General features: G+C 43.0%; 1 long non-coding RNA gene across 2 annotated transcripts; it reads left to right on the top strand.

Annotated features, from left to right (window-relative positions):
• Positions 1 to 2,976: 2,976 nt before the first annotated feature.
• Positions 2,977 to 14,335, top strand: LOC140219009 (uncharacterized). Of its 2 annotated transcripts, XR_011895277.1 has the most exons (5): positions 2,977 to 3,436; positions 4,188 to 4,278; positions 8,420 to 8,605; positions 10,421 to 10,582; positions 14,230 to 14,335. It is a non-coding gene; the product is annotated as an uncharacterized lncRNA (long non-coding RNA). The 2 variants fall into 2 exon arrangements; XR_011895276.1 differs by lacking the exon at positions 2,977 to 3,436 and having other exon boundaries at positions 3,567 to 4,278.
• The last annotated feature ends 4,787 nt before the right edge of the window (positions 14,336 to 19,122 follow it).

The following is a 19,122-nucleotide window of genomic DNA, read 5'->3' on the forward strand; positions in this document are numbered from 1 at the left end:
CTATGATCCTCCATTTCAATGAATATGACTGGATGTGCCTATAGGAACGGGCAACAAAGCTTGTTATGACAAGCTTACCCACATTTCAACAATAACAAGAAAGTTCACTGCGGCCTGCATCTAAGCTTACTAAAAGGCATGAACGTATTTTCATTAATGAGCTGCGCAACGGAGTTCATTTTTGACAGACTCAGCTACTGCTGCAGTTTGAAATCTAACATTTTACATTCTTGAAGACACGTAAAAGATGCAGTTGTAGTAATTAGTTTATTAGACGAACTCTTTGTTTTGTCTACGACAGACGACAAGTAACACGGAATTAAAGCAACGTTTTATTTTGGTACTTTATTTCTCCACCAAAAATAATAAAGCGATAAACACATTTTGATCTGCCATGCAGTAGCAGGATGCACACATTACACTTGTAACCCCCAGAGGAAGGCTGATTTAGCTGTTCATATGACTTAACTCTGAAACGCCAGCTGATATAAGCAAATGCACAGGCATGTCCGAAAGCATAAGCGTACGCAAAGCGCCCCTGCAATTGTAACTCCACACAACAGCCGTTACATTCGATGGCGATGCCTAATTCGCTGCTTGACAATTCACCGAGTTCGTACACATAAGCACCGTTTCAGATTCTCACCGTGCTCAAAAACCGAAACAGGAGACATAAAAGCAGACATATAATCCCACCGTTTCAATACATGAGCAAACAGTTCAGTCTTAGGGCTAAACACCGTCACAGCAATTTAGTGCGCGACGGCAACGAGCGACAGCTTCGAGCGACAAAACGGGCTGTCGCTTGAGCAGATCGCTTGGTTCCAGAAATCTAGAATTCGCTGCTCGTCTCCCGGAAGTGCCGTGAGATACTAGCCAATATCACGAAGCTGGAACTGGATGTACATCAATCAAATACTACCGCTTGTCGTGCCGAACGAGCAAACAATTGAACTTTTATACGTGCAAGGATAAGAACCTACCGCAAGGCCTTCGGGAATATTTTATGGTACTTTTTACAGTGAAATATATCAACATAAATGACTAAAGCACGCGCCACGCTAGTTTCGACGCGTATTTGCAGCCCTCGTACCGCAAACACCGGGGAAACGTCGATCAAAATCGTCGCTCGCACGGAGTACGACTTTTAGGCGACGAACGAACGCGACAGCCATCTCCATCGCATCGCTTGTACACTGTAAAAAATTTCCGTAATTATACGGAGGATTTCCGTCATTATACGGAGAACTGCAGTGTAAAAATACGGAAACTATGTCATATTTCAAAAATACGGCAAAATCTGCCGTTAATATACGGAAAGTGCTCTCCGTTTTCAGCTTTACGGACATTTTCACTGTAATCATATGTACGGCTATACACTGTTTTGGACGAAACAGACGGAATTCCGTATTTTTGTTATGCGAACATCCGTATTATTGTGAGAAAACTTAAGCTGTCTGAATGAGCGCTCGTACTCGTAAAGTTTCAGCTAACAATATTTTATTGAACACGCAAACTGTACGCATTATGAAGATGCGTACAAAATGTGAGAGCTAGCCTTCTACTAAACGCTGCAATAACAGATCGTATAAATATATGTACGCATCTTCTATTGCGGTCGCAGTTTGCCGCGCATATGGGCCTCGCTGATCATATGCGCAAATATATGCGTGTTCTCGCAATGTTCTCAAATTAAGCGCTTTGTAGTTAATAGCACAGCATATATGTTTAAGTGAACGAAGAGCCGTGGACATACGTGCATACGTAAACAAGCTTGCAGCATTCAGGTGCTGGTGCTCTGGGAATGACATTGGTGCTCTGTATACGCCAAAAATTGTGTGCACTCTAAATCAGTACCGAAACGCAGGGAGTGGTATAATGACCGTAACGGCATTTACATTTTGCAACAAATGGTCTCGAAGGGGGCTGGCGGCCTATAGATCCAAGTACAACGGTCGGATGAAATTTTCGAATGCGGCAAGCAATTAACCCAAGTGTCAAAGGGCATTGCTGAACTGCAATGTAGTTGGTTTAACTCATTCCCATAATATTTACAAAATATCTCGTCTCTGACAATAACTGCCCATTCATTGAGACAAATCGATTACGCATAATCTTCACTGTTCATGTGTTAATTCTTGCGATAAGATGTAATCGCAAACATTTGGCGCTTCATCTTGAACCAAGACCGGTATAAGCGCGCTCGTTCTTGTACGGTAGAATAAAGAACGCGAACATGCACCGACATGTGTGTAAACTACTGGAAGGTGACTGAAGATGAAGGGCCTATTACCGTGCTAGTACTGTGTGTACTGTCAAAAAGAAGAAAGAAATAATACGGAAAGAAAGAATGCCCAGTGCCGAGATGTAACGATTCAAGCTTTATTTCTTTTTGACCTAGAATGCAACACCATTAGTTCCATGTGCTTTATATATGGGTAATGTTATGACACAACTCATTATTTACCCGTTCATTACATGCACCAACCAGCCCAAATTATCACTATACTAGAGATTATGGACGCATCGCAGTGCATTGGTTTGCACTTCATTGCAGCACAGGGGTTAGCTATCCCCAGTAGCGAACGCTTTGGTTGACCTCCCTGCCTTTCTGCTTCTTGCATTCTCTCTCCCTTTGTATAAAACGCTCTAACTTGTGGGAGAGAAAGTGTTCTCCTCTTTTAGAATTCGTCAAGCAATTATATTGCAGTTCCAGTAACTGTATCGACCGGGTCCCGGTCGAAGAAACCAACAGCAGGCGTTTCAAGACAACAGTGAACTTATGTTTATTGCGCTGGGCATTTTATACCAGAGCGAGGGAAAGGGGGTAGTGGAAATAGAGGGCAAGGAAAGGCACGTGTCGTTCCAGCGTGCCAAGATAGCTTGTGCTCGTTGAACTGATACGATACAGTAACTAGAGCACAAATGCGAAAACGAAACCGATTCTCCGCGCTCACAGAGTGCGGCACCAGGGGGCAGCGCGCGCTGCGCGTCCGTTAGGAGTGGCGGACGGAGCTGCACATGTGTAGTCAGCCGGAATTTTTCGTGTCGTGTTGTAAAAGTTGTTAATTTGCCGTAAATATCTCTTGATTTGTACTCAAGAGTGAAGCAAGACTCCGAGGAAGAGAGATTGACGCATCGGGAGCGAAGGACAGAAACGATGGATGGTTACGCTGCTTGGGTCTCGGCACGTTCGAATTGGCAAAGTTCCGAATTTGTCGCTGTGTTTTGTACGCTTGTGCGCTCGTCATTTGCCGTCATCGCGCGGAGATATTTGCGCTGGATGTCTTTCACTTCGTGTACAAAACTCTGCACGCTGCGGCATCGAAGAAGTTGTCCTGTGTTTGGGTGCACGTATGCGCTTGGACACGGATATATCCTGCTTGCTCTCAACGGGTGTTCAACAGTCTACGCGCACTCGAAACTTGCTCATGAGGTAAGTCCATTTTAATCTTATTTGGTTTGCATAACGTAGGTGTTAAAGTGATGTGTGGTAAGCGGGTGTCGCGAACAGAAATATTGTTCCAAAAGACCACTATGCAACGTCTTAGGGCAAAACTGACGCATGAATGGAGAAAGGGATCACCCTATCTTTTCAGATCGATTCCAGTCGTAGCGCGATCGGCTCGATCGCAATTTCCGTGAGGTACTTCTAACCTTTTGCTCACTCGCGTTAAAAGCGTAGAATAAAACTGCGTTCAGTTGCGCACTTGTATTGACGCTTGTATTGGCTTGAGAGCATACTGTATCCGATACAAGAACTTCTGTTAAAATACGGAAATAAACGTTCGAGGCAATAGCAGTCGCTCACTACCTGTGATCGTTACTTTCTTGCTTGGGTGCACGTTTTAATTGTGACCAGAAAAAAAAAGTTCTTTGCTCTGGCTGCTCTGCTGTGTTTCCTCGGTGCAACTTTTTGCAGTGCAGCAAGACGTGTTGCTTCGAATGATGTCTGGGCAGTCAAGGCATTCGTGTCAGTAAGCAAGCAGTAAACGGGGTATCAGTGCGAAAAAAATTGGACATACAAGAGAAGCGAATGGTATCATCATTGACTCTTTTATTTTACGAATAATTCAGTTGTATTACTAAAGCGGAGAGTGGATATGCATGAAAGTCAGATTGTATTGATACTCAGCAAAAACAAGGTAACTTATCATTACTAATCAATCCTTTTCTTTTACTGAAAGGCAAGTTGCTGTTGTGCTGGAGCTGAGAAGAGGTCTGCTGCCTGCAATGGGTCCATCTCTCTCAAGTTATCGCAGTATTGTAGCTCTCAAAGTGAGTGGATTTTTTTTTCTCTTAGCTATTTGCCACCTGAATCATGACTGCCACCTGCCACCTGAATCAAGCTGTGTAGGTGATCACTGTTAGTGACATTGGAGTGCTGGTGGACAAGCACTCCTTTATGATTGCAACGCATATGACAGAGTGTAGCTGTGGCAGTATGCGAAGGTGTTAATCTATCAGCCAAATTAGGTTCATTGAGGTAATATGTTAATATATTGATGACATTGGATTGTGGTCTAGCAGGCAAAAATGCTAAACAAGGAGAAGTAATTTTAATTTGCACTTGGTAAGGTGTGCAAGCAATTCAGGCTGTTACACATGAAATGGGACATTTGTAGATGTCTTCTACAATGCTGCAGTCCTGAATAGCTTCAGAGTTTAGTGATACCACTATAATTTCTCTGTAAAGCATGCAGCAGAGTTTAGCATTGGGGGAGGCTGGCATCAACAGGCGTCTCCTTACTTAGTTAAATGGGGTTTAATGGCGCAAAAGCGGCTAAGGCTATGCTGCGCCAAAAATGAGGTGTTTTAAAACCCAGTTAATGAAGGAAAAGGCTTTGTTAATAATCTATATTTTATGTAAAAATCCAGTGTCGTCTACAAATTTACGAACGTCACATAATGGGACTAGCGGATCATCACCTAAAATTAGAGCAGGGTGTAAAGGTATGTGTAGTTGACATAATTTGTGCAAAAGTGTTCGTCTGTGTGTTTCAGTCTGCGTACATGTGAGTAATATGTGCATAACTGTTTGTGGCTGTTGACATTTCTCGCATGTTGGTGTGTCTTCTTTCGTAAGTAAGTAATTGTGTGTGAGGTGTGTGTGCCCAATGCGTAGTCGGCATAAAACTACATTGATGAACCGCTCCTGATGGTAGCATGACTTCCACTCGCCAACTATGGGTTTCGTGAGATGTAGTTTGTTGTCAGCACAATGGTCCCATTCGCGTTGCCATTTCGCCGTTAAGGCTTTTCTAATCGCGTGGATGCTATCTTTGTATGTAAGTGTTGTGTTTGTTATCTCTTTGTTCGCTGCCATCGATGCATATCTATCGGCTGCTTCGTTACCCAGTATCCCAACATGACTTGGTACCCAGCAGAAGTGGATTGATCTCCCATATTTGTTAAGCGCGACCATGTTTAGTATGTCCCCTAACAGGGGTTCACACTCATATTTTAGGTTTAGAGCCTTCAGTGTACTTAAGGAATCAGTGTAAATGACTGTGTTTTTGTGCTTGCCAGTTATAATCTTTTTAACTACAACCCATACAGTGTAAACTTCAGCAGTGAAAACAGAGGCATGTTTTGGTAGACGAATACTTCTTTCCCAATTTTCTGTTACGGCCCCTACACCCACGTGTTCTTTTGTTTTGGACCCATCAGTGTAGAATTGCATGTGATTTTGATATTGGTCCTGAAGAGCACGGAATTCTTGTATAATGTGGTCGTGAGGAGTGTCTCTTTTCCTTAAATGTGTTAATGTCCAGTCGCACAACTGCGTGAAATCGTACCACGGGGCCAACCATTCTGGTTTCTTGGCAACCTGGAGGACTTCGTGGGGAATTTCATAATCCCGACACTATTGCTCATGCCGCAGTACAAGTGGCCTAATCATGTTTGGTTTATTTGTGTAGTGTAAGCGTGAGTTGCACTGTGTGACGATGTTGTAGCATATGTGTTGCGGTGATGACTGAATTCTGAGTACGTAAGGAAATGTGAGGAATGCTCTGCGCTGCTGTAATGAGGGTTCGTTACATTCAACATATAAACTTTGAATAGGTGACGTCTACTTGCTGTGAAGTTCAAATGAGGTGTTACTGTTAGGGTGACTATATATAATTTATGGTTTAATTCTAATCTTGTATGAGGCAGACATAGTTTACCCACTTCGTTAAACAATAGAGATGTAATATCTATGTATACAAGTATTACCCATTCATTTATGCCATTTGGACAATGGCAGAAATGCATGGGTAATACTTGTGTACATAGACATTACATCACTATTGTTTAACCAGGTGGTGCCCCTGCATGCTAAATTTTACAGGGCTATTATTAAGTAATGTCAACTTTTGTTGTAACATTAAGGCACCTTTTATATTATTACAGATTACCACCATTGTGTACCATCATAGTGTGATATTTACACTAAATGTATTTGACTTTGCTATAAAACCCTGCACAGTGGTGCATCATGAAAAGTTTTTCTATAGTTTCTGGCCTCAGAATGCACTTCACGTTATATTCTTGTTTGCAACAAAACTATAATGCAGGTTTCTCTCCTTATATTTTGTGGCACTTCAAGCTGCGGCAAGCTAAACCACTGGGCAGCAATACTGGAATCGCTACTGCGTGTGGAGCTGTCTTCAAACACACACAAGGAATACATAATTGCTTTTTTAGCGCAAAACAATGGACACAAGAAAGACGACAGAACAAGGCGCTACTCTCAACTGACATCACGTTATTGCGTCCCTCCTTTGTAGACAACAGAATCTAGAAGAACATGCGCTGTGAACACCATGTGCAGGAACCACCAACATCTGATCACAAGAGCACACTCATACGACAGAATCCAAAAAAAAAAAAACCATATTGAGCACTGTACAAGGTTAAAGAAAGCGCACTAATGCACTGCGACCCCAATGACTGTATGAAGAAAGCTTCCGATAACTCTCTGGCGGTGGTATCACGGCTCTTTTTCAATATCGTAGTATCACGAAACATTGCGAACATAAGCGATCCATACCAACAGGCACAGGTTCCCATGTGGCTCAACATTGTAAAATATGGAAGTGCAAAGCCATGTTTCGTGATACTATGATTCTGAAAAAGTGCTGTGATACCACCGCCCGAGAGTTATCTGAAGCTTTCTTCATACAGTCATTGGGGTCACAGTGCATTAGTGTGCCTTCTTTAACCTTGTGCAGTGCTCAATATGGTTTTTTGGATCCCGTCGCATGAGTGCGCTCTTGTGATCGGTTGTTGGTGGTCCCTGCACATGGTGCTCACTGCACATGTTCTTCTAGATTCTACTATCTATAAAGGAGTGACGCAATAAAGTGATGTCAGTTGAGAGTAGCGCCTTGTGCTGGTCGTCTTTCTTGTGTCCATTGTTTTGCGCTAAACAAAGTATTTATGGATTCGCACATACTAGCCCGCCAATGCATTGTGTTGAACGCAAAGAAATGCTGCTTTGCCTTCTTTGACTGTGTTGCGGGCACTTCTGAAGTACTGTCTGTCCAATAACCTTGGTGGCATGGAAGTGCCGTCCACTTCTATGCGTTGCTTTCTGTTTCATTGTGGCATCACATCACATTATATTCATAATGTGTATGTACTTTTTCTAAGAGACCCATATTCCTATCCTTGTGTTATATTTGCTGTCGCATTATTCATGTGCAAATGACCAGTGCTCCAAGTTCCATTTTATCGCAAAGTAAACTACTGGTACCTAAACAGTTCTGTATATCAGAAAACCAAAGCCGAACTGCTGAACACTATCAAGCAGCAGCCTTAGTACAGTGTCAAGTAGTCAGATTTTATTGGTTATGCAGAGGCGCACAGCGTACCTCTTTATTACTTGCTGAACAATTAAGCTGTGTGAAAACTGAGTATTTATGTAGCTTCAACCACATGCTATTGGCCATTGTTCCTGCCCTCAGCAAGTGTGGAAGATTATCATGGCATTTCTTTTTCTAACTCTTTTTCCTTATTACAGTGGGATTACTGCATGTGTAAGTAGGAAACGGATCACATAGGCAATCAAAAGCCAACAATGTGTAAACTTGGAACATTGATTGTACAGTTTGATGACCCAGAATAAGTAGAAATACACCATAAATGATTCACGATTAACTTTTACTTGACACAGGGCTAGAGCATACAGTAAGCATACTGTATGCTCATACGGTGTCACATCAATTTAAATTTTAGTGTAGCTTTACAGTGTACGCTTCTCTTGCATTCTGTCAGAGGGATGGTAATGTTTCGCGTGTCTAGCAACTAGACTGTCTATATACAGTAGTAAAAATGTGCGAACTGTATTTTTTAATGATTTGATAGAATGTGTAGAACAATAAAGCCATACAATCAACGCACAGTGATGTGACTTTCTCTGCACATGTTGCAGGTTCAAAAAAGTATGGTGGAAGCTGTTGCCAAGGTTCCGACCAGAAAAGACAGCCAGTATAAAAGGGTCCACACCACTGATCTCTACTACAGGGGATGGACAGCACATCGAGCACCCTCGACTGAAGCCAACCTTGTCCCGGAAGTTGGTGCTTCACAACTTTGCGGCAGCACTTCGTTTACACGGGTGTGTGGCATTTCTTCCCCTAACATGCCTGCCTGATGTGCCATAACCTACCCAAGCAGTGTTTCGAGGTGTCCAGAATTTTTCCATTGCAGTGTCTACAGTGTAGCTAACATAAGTGGCGTGCAATGGGGACACTGGTAAATGAGAAAAAACTTGATGTAAGAGAACACTATTGTATACGGGTTCAGATTGTCATAAAAGCGCTTACCAGACATGTAGAGACCTCCTAAAATGCAAAAAAAACACAAAGAAAAGTTTTTCGGCAGCAATATTATCTGATCGCACGCACTAATTAGTCCACCATATGCCCTGCTTCCAGGACAAGCGCCTGCATGACACCGCATTTCGACTGGCTTCACCTGCATCCGGTGCGGTATGCTGCATCCAGCAAAACATTAGAAATCACTGGTGCACAGTGTTTTCTGTCCCCTTTCTCGACACCTACTGAACACATGGTAAACTGTTTCCAAAGCAAAAAAACAGAGGGAAAGGGCTCTGAACACATTGCATTTTAAAGTGGCTGGTACTGGGTAACGCAAGTACTGTGGCATAGTAGATTTGCACCAGGCAACCTGGGCGCCCAAAAAGGCTGCTGTTTACTTGCAAATGGCCAACGTATTGTGAGCATGTTGAAGTTCTTTTTTTATTCTCATCGCTTATTTAGCTAGTGGAGACAGCTTTCACAACTGGAGAAGAAGCCTTGGAAGCATGAAACACTTCACAAAACCAGCTTCAATATAACGTGTCTGCATCACAATTTCATGGCTGCATGAGTGAACCCTCTGGTTAACATGTAAGAGTGTTCATGATGTTTGCCATGCATTATCCACTTTATTTACAGGTCAACCCTATCTTGAGATTTAAGCTGATGTTGCGTTTAGAGAACTTATGGCCGAGAGCCAGCTTTTGAGAATACAGATTGAGCTCGACAGATTAAACGCCAGAACAAGTCGTTGAGGATTTCAGATCAAGAATCTTCAAAGGCCAGTTCATTTAGTGGTGTTAATATTCTGCTCAAAGTTGTTGATTGTTACGTTCATATGGTGCCCAAGCATTGCGGTAACAACTTCACTTGGAGTACATAGCAAGGGTGTATTCGATGTAAGCTGCTGGCTTTTTTCTGTGTTTTCAAAAACTGGTTTTTTGTTCAGTTTAAATTTTCAAATATTGCATTGTTTATTAAGTGTTGTGTCCTGTTTCCTTTTCCTGCAGCTTAGTTAAACATCTGAATAGTGAACACAACTTGACCTTTTGCTTGATTTTCTAGATTACACACCCTCGATGCAAAACAATTTCACTTCAAAACTGCTTGTACTGTACTGAAAGAATAACTTGAAGCAGCCATAGCCACCAATAACACGCAAGAGATGATTATGAAAATTGTAATATTGTTTTTTGATCTACAGGGTGTCTTAACTATCGTGCACCAAGATTTAGAAATATGTAAATGCGATGTAACTAGACAAAATGCAGGTAATGTTGTTTGCCGTCGCTTGGAGATACTCTGATTATATTTTGCATTCTGCCTAATTACATAATTCTTAATTAGTTAATAAATATCTCAAATAATTAAATGAAATGTGTCAATGAAAAGTTGTAGAGCAATATGAAAGCCTCCTTATACACTTTTTTGTTACTGTTACTCATTGTGTGCTACATAAAAGTGTTTTTCCAAGGAATAAGCCTGCGAATACACATAAAGTGTCTTGAGTGGCCAGTCATGTGTCAGTTTTGTGGTGCAAAGCCACGAATACACCTTAAATGGGTTCTTTTAAGAAAAAGACTTGGCTCAGAAAATTATCCTTCTTTATGCAGCCTGTGGAGACAAGGTTTCTTAGACATGGCCATGGCCCTCAAGGAAGATGCCGAGGCCAGAGGCAGTTCCTCCAGTGACCGTGAAAAGGTCCCCTGGGGCACAAGTCTAATTTGGCACCCCTACCTTTCTCCTGCAGCTTTTCTGTCTACTTAGCTAACCAGGTGGGTCAATGATGGCAAAGGTAAAAAAGAATCAACAGCTTCAAACGTAGAACTTGCTCAAGCTCAACGCATTTTTGATGTGAAGTTTTTCCCTTATCATTCATCAAAAAACGGGTAATAAGTATATGATATGGTCTTCATACGGACACCTCTTTCCCACAGAGAATTAGCAGTAAAAAAAGCAGCTTATGAAGGCTTGAATATTAGCTAGGATGATGTGGCATAGATAGGATAATGATTATGAATGTTTCTGGTAAAGGTAGTGGTATTAGAGTGAATAATCAGTTTATATATAGATTAAAAGACATTTCGTTCCAATGCCAGAATTTTAAATCATCCCAAATAATTCTTGCGTTTGATAGTCTATGCGCATTGAGTGACAGTGCTTCTTGATGCTTGCTTCTTGCTGACATCATTTTTATGCTGCATAATTCACCTGTTTAAATTCCCTATTTCTCCCGTTCAAGCAACTTTACATTCATCATAACATACCTTGTAGATGAGTTCCAGAAACTTGCTGATGAGATTAGGGGGCGGCGTGCACCCCAGGCTTAGATATGCATTCAAGAGCCTCATATCTTGCAAATGTTAGAAATACTCCTGCTAAGCAAGTTCTTGGTGTCATACAAGGTTATTTGCGAATATGAATTTGCCTAAATTTAGAAAACAGTCAATCTAAAGCATGTCAAGCAATATCGCTGACAGTACACACACATTCCAACGGAACTAAATACAAATAAATATAGCACCAAATGCAGAATCATTGGCATGATGCCATTCTTTCAGTGGAATAAAATCTGTCCTGCGTTGTAAATCTGGAATCCTTTATAATCCAGACTACTAAATGCCTCATGAGGGTTGTGACGTAAAATATGCGTGTATTTATTCCTCGTTTTTTTACTTTAAGACCCGATAATGCTTAAACAGCAGTGAAAGAACTGAGATCACGGTACTTAATACTTTATATTGCTCCAGAAATCCGTTTTTCTGCCGATCGCAGCATTTGACACTAACAATTTTTGACAGAAAATGTGAGACAGAAGGCACATAACACTTAAGGTGGTGCTATTCACTTTGATTGTTTGGGAACAAAACTCATAATGTTCATGTTATGGCCCTACGTGTCATTGCCTTTGAACAACAAAAAGGTAGGGGGTTTGCGTTTTGCAAAACTGCATGGAGGTTTTTACTGTGTGCAATTAAAATTAGAAACCTTCACAGCTGATACTAAATGCATTCTCCACAGCTTTAGGTTATACAGGTGCACTACTTTACATAGAACACACTCTTACCTCATCACTGCCCACACTCTTAGGCAAAGTTACACCCTTTGGAGTGCCCCTTCTGCCACACAATGATAATCGTCATCTGCCTTGTTGCGTTTCCTTTCTTTAACGCTGCGAGCCCTGTACTTTCCAGTAACGAACGGCATACACATTATTAGCATGATAGCATTCCCGAAAGGAAAGTAGCGGGCGTGGCGTTTTAAAGAAAGGAAACACATGAAGGCAGATAATGATTATTGTTGTCTGGCAGAAGGGGCACTCCAAAGGGTGTAACTGCCTAAGAGTGCAGGTGGTGATTCAGATTCTTCAAAGGTGTTTCATTGTATGGGATGGCACATCGCTCTTCACTTATTTGCAGAATATTGCATTCCGATTGTGTCATATGAGATGAATCCATTAGAGAGCTTTAACTTGCCCTAAATTTATTACAGCTCTGTACTGGCAAACTGGCAGCAGCTTGCAGTGCTTGTGGAAAAACAATTGTAACTGCCATATTATATGTAACTGCTAGTGCACAGGCATCGGCAGCAGCAATGGTTAGGGTACACTTGTTTCTTCTGTTCTGGGGTATGCATCCTCCACGAGAAAGTAGTTTTTTTCGTCTTCCTCTTCTACCACATTGGAATGTGAAATGGGGTGTAATTTGTAGGGTATACTCTTGCATAAACTTCATGAGCATTTATTCTTGTCTGTGCCACAGATCATTGTTGCTACCACTATAGAAGCAGTTTACAGCACCCGTAGGGAACAATCTGTGAATCTTTAACGAACAGTAAGGATAATGAATAATCGAATAATTTTTAGTAATTTTCAACAAATTTAACACTCTTTGCTTTCCACTGTGGTGTTTTTCAAACTGTAATGTTGGCACAAGGTTTGTCTGCAGGATGTCATTTTGTGTGAATGAGTGCACTTGTGCGCATAACACCTCATCGTCAACAATCTGTTGCACAGAATGTCATTAGCTTTCGTATGCATTGGTCACTATCGGCTGCTCCTTTGTTAGTTGGAATGTAGCATTTATGTAAAGCACATTTGATGTTCTAACAAAAAGCATTGTGCCCTCTTATCTTCTAATTCTCCTACTTGATGCCTAGTGCTATAATAGCATGGTTGACACCATGAGGGTCAGTGTGGTGTATAATTGTGTCTGGTGAGGGGGGGGGGGGGGTGTACATTAACTTAAGCAACTTTTCCAGACAACTTGAATCAATATTGTGGAATGCTGTTTTTTTTTTTCAATCACTGTTACAAAGTTTCACTTTGGTTGTGGCAACAAGTTTAATGTAGTTCACTAGCACTCCTGCCAACACATATAATGTGCAGGCATCTGTGTTGAAAAAAAGACCAGCTAATGGTTTGCGAGGAGCTAAGGTCCATTTAGACCATTAAATTTTGAGCTTGCACCGGTGGAAATAACTGGTGAATGAAAGCACACCCAGGAGAACTGACCATAATATTTTCTTTCAATATAATAATCCTGAAGCTTTGAACTGCATATGAACTGACTTGTTTAAAAAATGACCCATTTCCTTGTTCAAGTAAGACAAAGGTTCCACAGGAAGACAGAAACTTGAAGCCGTCAACAGCAGCATGAATATAAACAGCGCTCGACGTTTTGCAATTTTGCACCTGGTTATCATATTGTCCATCCCATTTTTTTCCACAGGCTGTTCTTTACTGTTTTATGGTCATACCCAGTTTAATTTTAATGTCCCTATTTTTCAATAATTCGTTAATATATCTTTTCTTCATCGCCTTTTAACAAAATATATATTCGTAATGTGCCTTCATTTACCATTTGCAGTGATCTTAACCAGATGCATCTTGATACAAAATTTATTTTCCTTAATTCTTCGTTTTCCTTTTCCAAAAGTGCAAACTGTTTATCTTGATACCTATTTTGTCTTCTCGGAAGATTAGGTCTACTGCATTAATGACTGCTTACATGTGTACATCATTTTCTGTTTTGGTCACCCCTACTCTTTGCAAGAACTGACAGTAGTGCTCATACCCGCTCCATCACAATCACCACTGCTAAGCACACCCTTCCTTCCTTTATTTTAACACTTTGGCTTCTCTTGACCTATTATATGCACCAGTTTCTTCCCCAATGAGGCTAGGGGCCAGTGAGCTATGCACAATCCAAAACAACACAGCCAAGGAAAACATTTGCTACCCTAATGACAAGCACCTATGTCAAAATGTTGGCTATAGCAACATCCCTTGTTCCAACAATGTTGGTCTACTTACATGTTTTTCTAACACAGAAGTTACTGCTTTGTCGTGTTCTGTGATTATACTTTTTTGCCGCTTTCTTTAGGATGGATATTCACGAATACTATTTGTTTCTCCTAACAGCAGCAAGTTTATCCTTGCAAGCATTTTGGGTCAAGAACAACTTTCACCAGGAAGAAGTGCAAGACGAGTGATTGAAGAAAATAAAGTTGCTTCTGTGATCTAAGAACTTGAGGACTGAAATGTTGCACCGTTGTGTATATATGCTATGCAGTGCATTCATATCACAAAGTGCAAAGTGTTTTATCTCTGCAGCCATGTCAGTGTGTTGGCAAGACAATTTTCTCAATGGTAACCTGCTGCTTTGTCTATGAGCTGCCTTCATGACATTTGCATTTAAGGCGATGTACTATCGTGGACAAAAGTACCCTGGAAGTGCGAGCGTTGACCAAATTGCATTTCTGTTCAAGACCGCTGAAAACAGTGGGTCACGTATGCACATTCCGAACGCAGATGGTAGCACGGCTGATCCCAGCAAATAGTGCGCCATAAAATTCGGTCGACTCTCGCACGTCCTGGGCAATTTTGTCCCCCGATGGCACATTCTTCGAACAATGGATATGCTCTGCAAGATGAAATACGGGAAGCACCTGTACTTTAACGGATATAGTACAGATTTAGCATACGGAGTCTTTCGTTTTCTGAATACGGCAAGCACCTGTATTTTAACGGTTATAGTACAAATTCAGCATACAGTGTGTTCCGTTTTCTGAATACGAGACGCACCGTACTTTTACGTTTATAGTACAGATTCAGAATACAGAGTCTTCCGTTTTCTAGATACAGAAGCAATCGTATCTTGTATTACGGTCTCTCTTTTACAGTTGTCCGTTCTACGGAAATGACCGTTCTTAATTTACGGAAGAGTGTTCGGTCACAAATTACCAGCAAATTTTCTGTAAAGTAAGGAAAATTTTTTTTACAGTGTAGCTGTCGCGCGCAAGATCGCTTATATGGGGTTTATACTTTATTCAACTAAAACATGGATTCCTCATGCGTTTTCTCTACGTTCAAGTTAACACGCCCAATTGATCTTTTGCAGCATGCATCTGAATGCCTACGGCAATGTTTCTAACTAGGACTGGCGCTGCATGTAACTTCCGTGGTCGCAGATATCCCTTGGGCGAGACACCGCCAAGCGCGCGGCTTATTTATAACGAAAGCATGGCGCCAACAAAAGGACGCCTTTTGTTATGTGACTCCTTATTTCAACAGCGTTCCGTACACAGTATACTGCCAAAGTGAACAAATTCGAACACACAAAACGCACGCTAAGCAGGTTTCGCATAGGCTCAGAATCATGGGCTGCTGAAGAAACCATTTTAAGCATCCTCTCGCCTCACGTCATATTGAGCATACCCTTGTTCTGTCAGCGTTTCCGTTTTTCAAGCTCTTACAGATATCAGCAAGTGATAAAACTACATGCAGTTATCGTGACGGCTAGCTTTTCCATTAACATCGAGAGGCACGGCGCGCTTGCCTAGTCTGTTGTCAATCGCATCAGCTAAGCGCCGCGACGACTTCCTGGTGATGGCATGTCATATACGCAGGATGTGCACCTAAGTTAGAATTCCCTTACCGTGGAGGATTTGTTGTTATATCCAACAAATGACGAACGACTGTCGTATTTTCACAGCGACGCGAGATGGCTGACACACGATCTCCCTGGAATGCTGCTCGCTGGACGGATCACCTTTCTCCGGTGCTGTGCTGTGCCGCGATGTTGAGCGCGCGCGCGGTGGAGCAACTCCGAGTGAAAAAGTAGAGCGCTAGCTCCGCGTTCCTTTGAATTGTGGCTGCCTGTTCTCTTAGAAGCAAAACGGTGTGCTCTTTGTTCAGCGTGCGTGAGTGATACATCGCCATGCTCGGAGCCAGCCTCCTACACTTGAAGCAGAAGAATACGCTAGGTTTTTTTCTCTATTGTCTCAAGAATAGAACGGGCATTCTATGCTCTCTCAGAAGGACAGAGTGAAAAGCAAATTTCACTCTCCTCTTGGTGACGTAGTGAAGATTGCATTTCACTCCACTCGACGTTTTGCGAGAGTAAAACAACGCTTTGAATAGTATGTCGGCCGCTTCGCTGCTGCGATACCCTGCCTAGTTTTCAACGTGCACCTAAGGAGCACACGTAGTAAACTCCGAAGTACAGACTTTTTTTAGCTTGAAGTGTTATCTGAAACACCCAGTATGTGCTCATGTATACAGGGTGTGCCAAGTATCACGCACCTGAATTTAAAAATATGAAAATGACACGTAGCTGGACAGTACGAATGCAATATGGCTTGCGGTCGCTTTTATCTACTCGTGTATATATTGCACTGCGCTGAATTACACAGTTTGTCTTAATGTATCAACTTCTCACATACTATATAGAAGAATACTGTCAATGAGAAAATTGTAGAGAAATTGAAAAACTACCGATACAGCTTTCTATACTTTAGTACGTTCTACACAAAAGTGCTTTTTGGCGACCGTGAAAGAAGCCCACAAATAAACGCAATATAGCCGTGTGATTGAAAGGTCGAGGCAAGTTGCGTGTATTCGCGGGCTTCTTTCACGCTCAGAAAAACCTTTATGTTGAACATATTGAGCGGCCGAAAGCTGTATGGGATCTTCTAAATGTTCCCCTACAATTTTCATATTGACACTTTTCACATATTTATAATATTTGAAAGGTTCGATTAAAAATAACGACTAACATGTCGTTAGGAGGAATACAAAAGAATCTATCTGAAAGCGACGGCACACAACGTCACCTTGTTTCACTGTTAAGTACGGTCGGAAGAAAACATCGACTCCCACCAATCCGCCCCTCCAACCACGACACCCATCGGTTCCCCGACAAGCCCGACTCCCCCCGCTACCCCGAAATGACCTCAAGGTAATCATCCGCCCCCGAGAAGGACTCAACCTTGCCACCTGGACCACGCCACAGGTTGCTGAAGGCATCAAGCTGGCATGTCAGCACCCCACTACTGAACACGTACGGACCCTTACTGTAAGAATTGATCCAGTTCAAAACATCGCTATTGCTAGCACACCAAACGAAGAGCTACCTATGAGCATCCGTCGCATCACTCTAATTCACCTGGGCGGTCGAGAATTTGCAGTCACGGCATACGTGGCGGCACCCGACAGCTCCGTCAAAGGGGTCATTCACGGCATTCCCGCAGGAACTCCCACAGAAGTCCTCCTTAACGGACTCTATGCACCTGGCCTAGAAATCTTACATGCCAGTATGCTCGGACAAACCGCTGCGGCAGTGATCACATTCAATGGCAAGGCTGTACCCTTCTACGTGCGATGCTACAGCGGTGAAGTGCGATGCAAACCATACCGACCAACCACGCATTTCTGCCGCATCTGCCACCAAGTCGGCCACCGGACCGATGTATGCCCAACTCCAGAATCAAACGTATGTCCCCAGTGTGGTACACGGAACCCCGCTCAGGACCACCCTTGTCACCCCCGGTGCGCCTTATGCCAGGGGCCTCATCCTACGGCTTCCAAGGAGTGCCCTGATCGACTGAAGAAGACATCTTCAGCATCCCAAAGGACCAGCCACCGGGACTACTCACGGTCGAAGTCTCGGTCACGTACAGACCAGCAACTGAGGCGTTCGCGCTCCAGGTCTCGCTCCTGCTCGCGGAACCAACAAGGAGGGACCCGGAACCTCAGCGGACCTGCTGTACCGGGATCACAAGCGGTGAGCTGGTCAGCACGGCTTTTCCCCTTTCACACAGCCCACCAAGACAACACCCTGTCATCGCGTCTACACACAGCACTCACCCCACACAATTCTTCACCCATAAACAATACTGATGTTCAACTGCAAATTCTAGCTGAGCTAAAGGCCATCAGAGAAGAAAACAAACGCCTTCATGAAGAAAATAACAAACTTCGCAGGCAGATTGCAGAACTATACCCCACTCGTACTGCCACTCAGCACTCCACACCAATAACCCCACCCTCAATGCCATCATCTTCGGAACGTTCTGAACCGATGATTCTCGCGGAATCAGCAAAACCAACAGAAATCGCACAAGTCGAGGAGAAAGTTGATGTACTGCAACGGCAGCTCCAAGCAATGCAACAAAGCATCCAGCAACTGGCAAGTGTTATTGAAGAAATACGGCTCGCAAAAGATCAGCGACGCAAGAAAGTTAGAACACTAGTACAACAGGAAGTAGAGCAGGGACACCCTGCCGATCCACCCGTCAGCCAGGACGAATAGCAAAAACAACCACAGGAACGAAAACCCACTCATATTCTGGCAATGGAATTGTCGCAGCTACAACCGCAAGCAAGGGTCACTGAGACAGTACATAAGTAACGCCAAAACGACACCAAGCGTAATCGCACTACAGGAAACAGGCACACACCCAACTCAAAGAGGCTACAACACACATACCACCACGCCTGAAAGCCGCGTGGCCACACTTACATCTAAAACCCTCAGAACCACACAACACACAATAGACGGCAGTGATAGCAATCATAACCTAATTGAGATCCTGCCACTCCAACGAGGCCGAAAGAGCCTTTTCATACTGAATATATCCAGCCCACCCAAGCAGAAGCAGGTCAAGTTGGACTACTTGATGACTAAAGCGATTGGCATAGCCAAAAATAATAGTCTGCTGATTGTAGGCGACATCAACGCGGCATGGGGCTACACGACAGCCGCATCAAAAGGCACTGCACTCCAGTACACAATACAGCAGCACCGTCTCACCATTCTCACAGACCCCGCATACCCCACACGTCTAGGAAACAGGGTCTCCCGAGATACATACCCTGACCTCACCCTCTCTAAAGCGATACAGCAAGCTGCCTGGCACAACACGGAGGAAACTCTGGGCAGTGACCACTGCATACTTGCCACCACATTGAACGTTACGCATGCACGCCACCCGATCTGGCAGTTACAAATGGCCTGGCAGTTACAAATGGCCA

This window comes from Dermacentor andersoni, chromosome 6 (assembly GCF_023375885.2).
Source record: "Dermacentor andersoni chromosome 6, qqDerAnde1_hic_scaffold, whole genome shotgun sequence".
NCBI lineage: Eukaryota > Metazoa > Arthropoda > Arachnida > Ixodida > Ixodidae > Dermacentor > Dermacentor andersoni.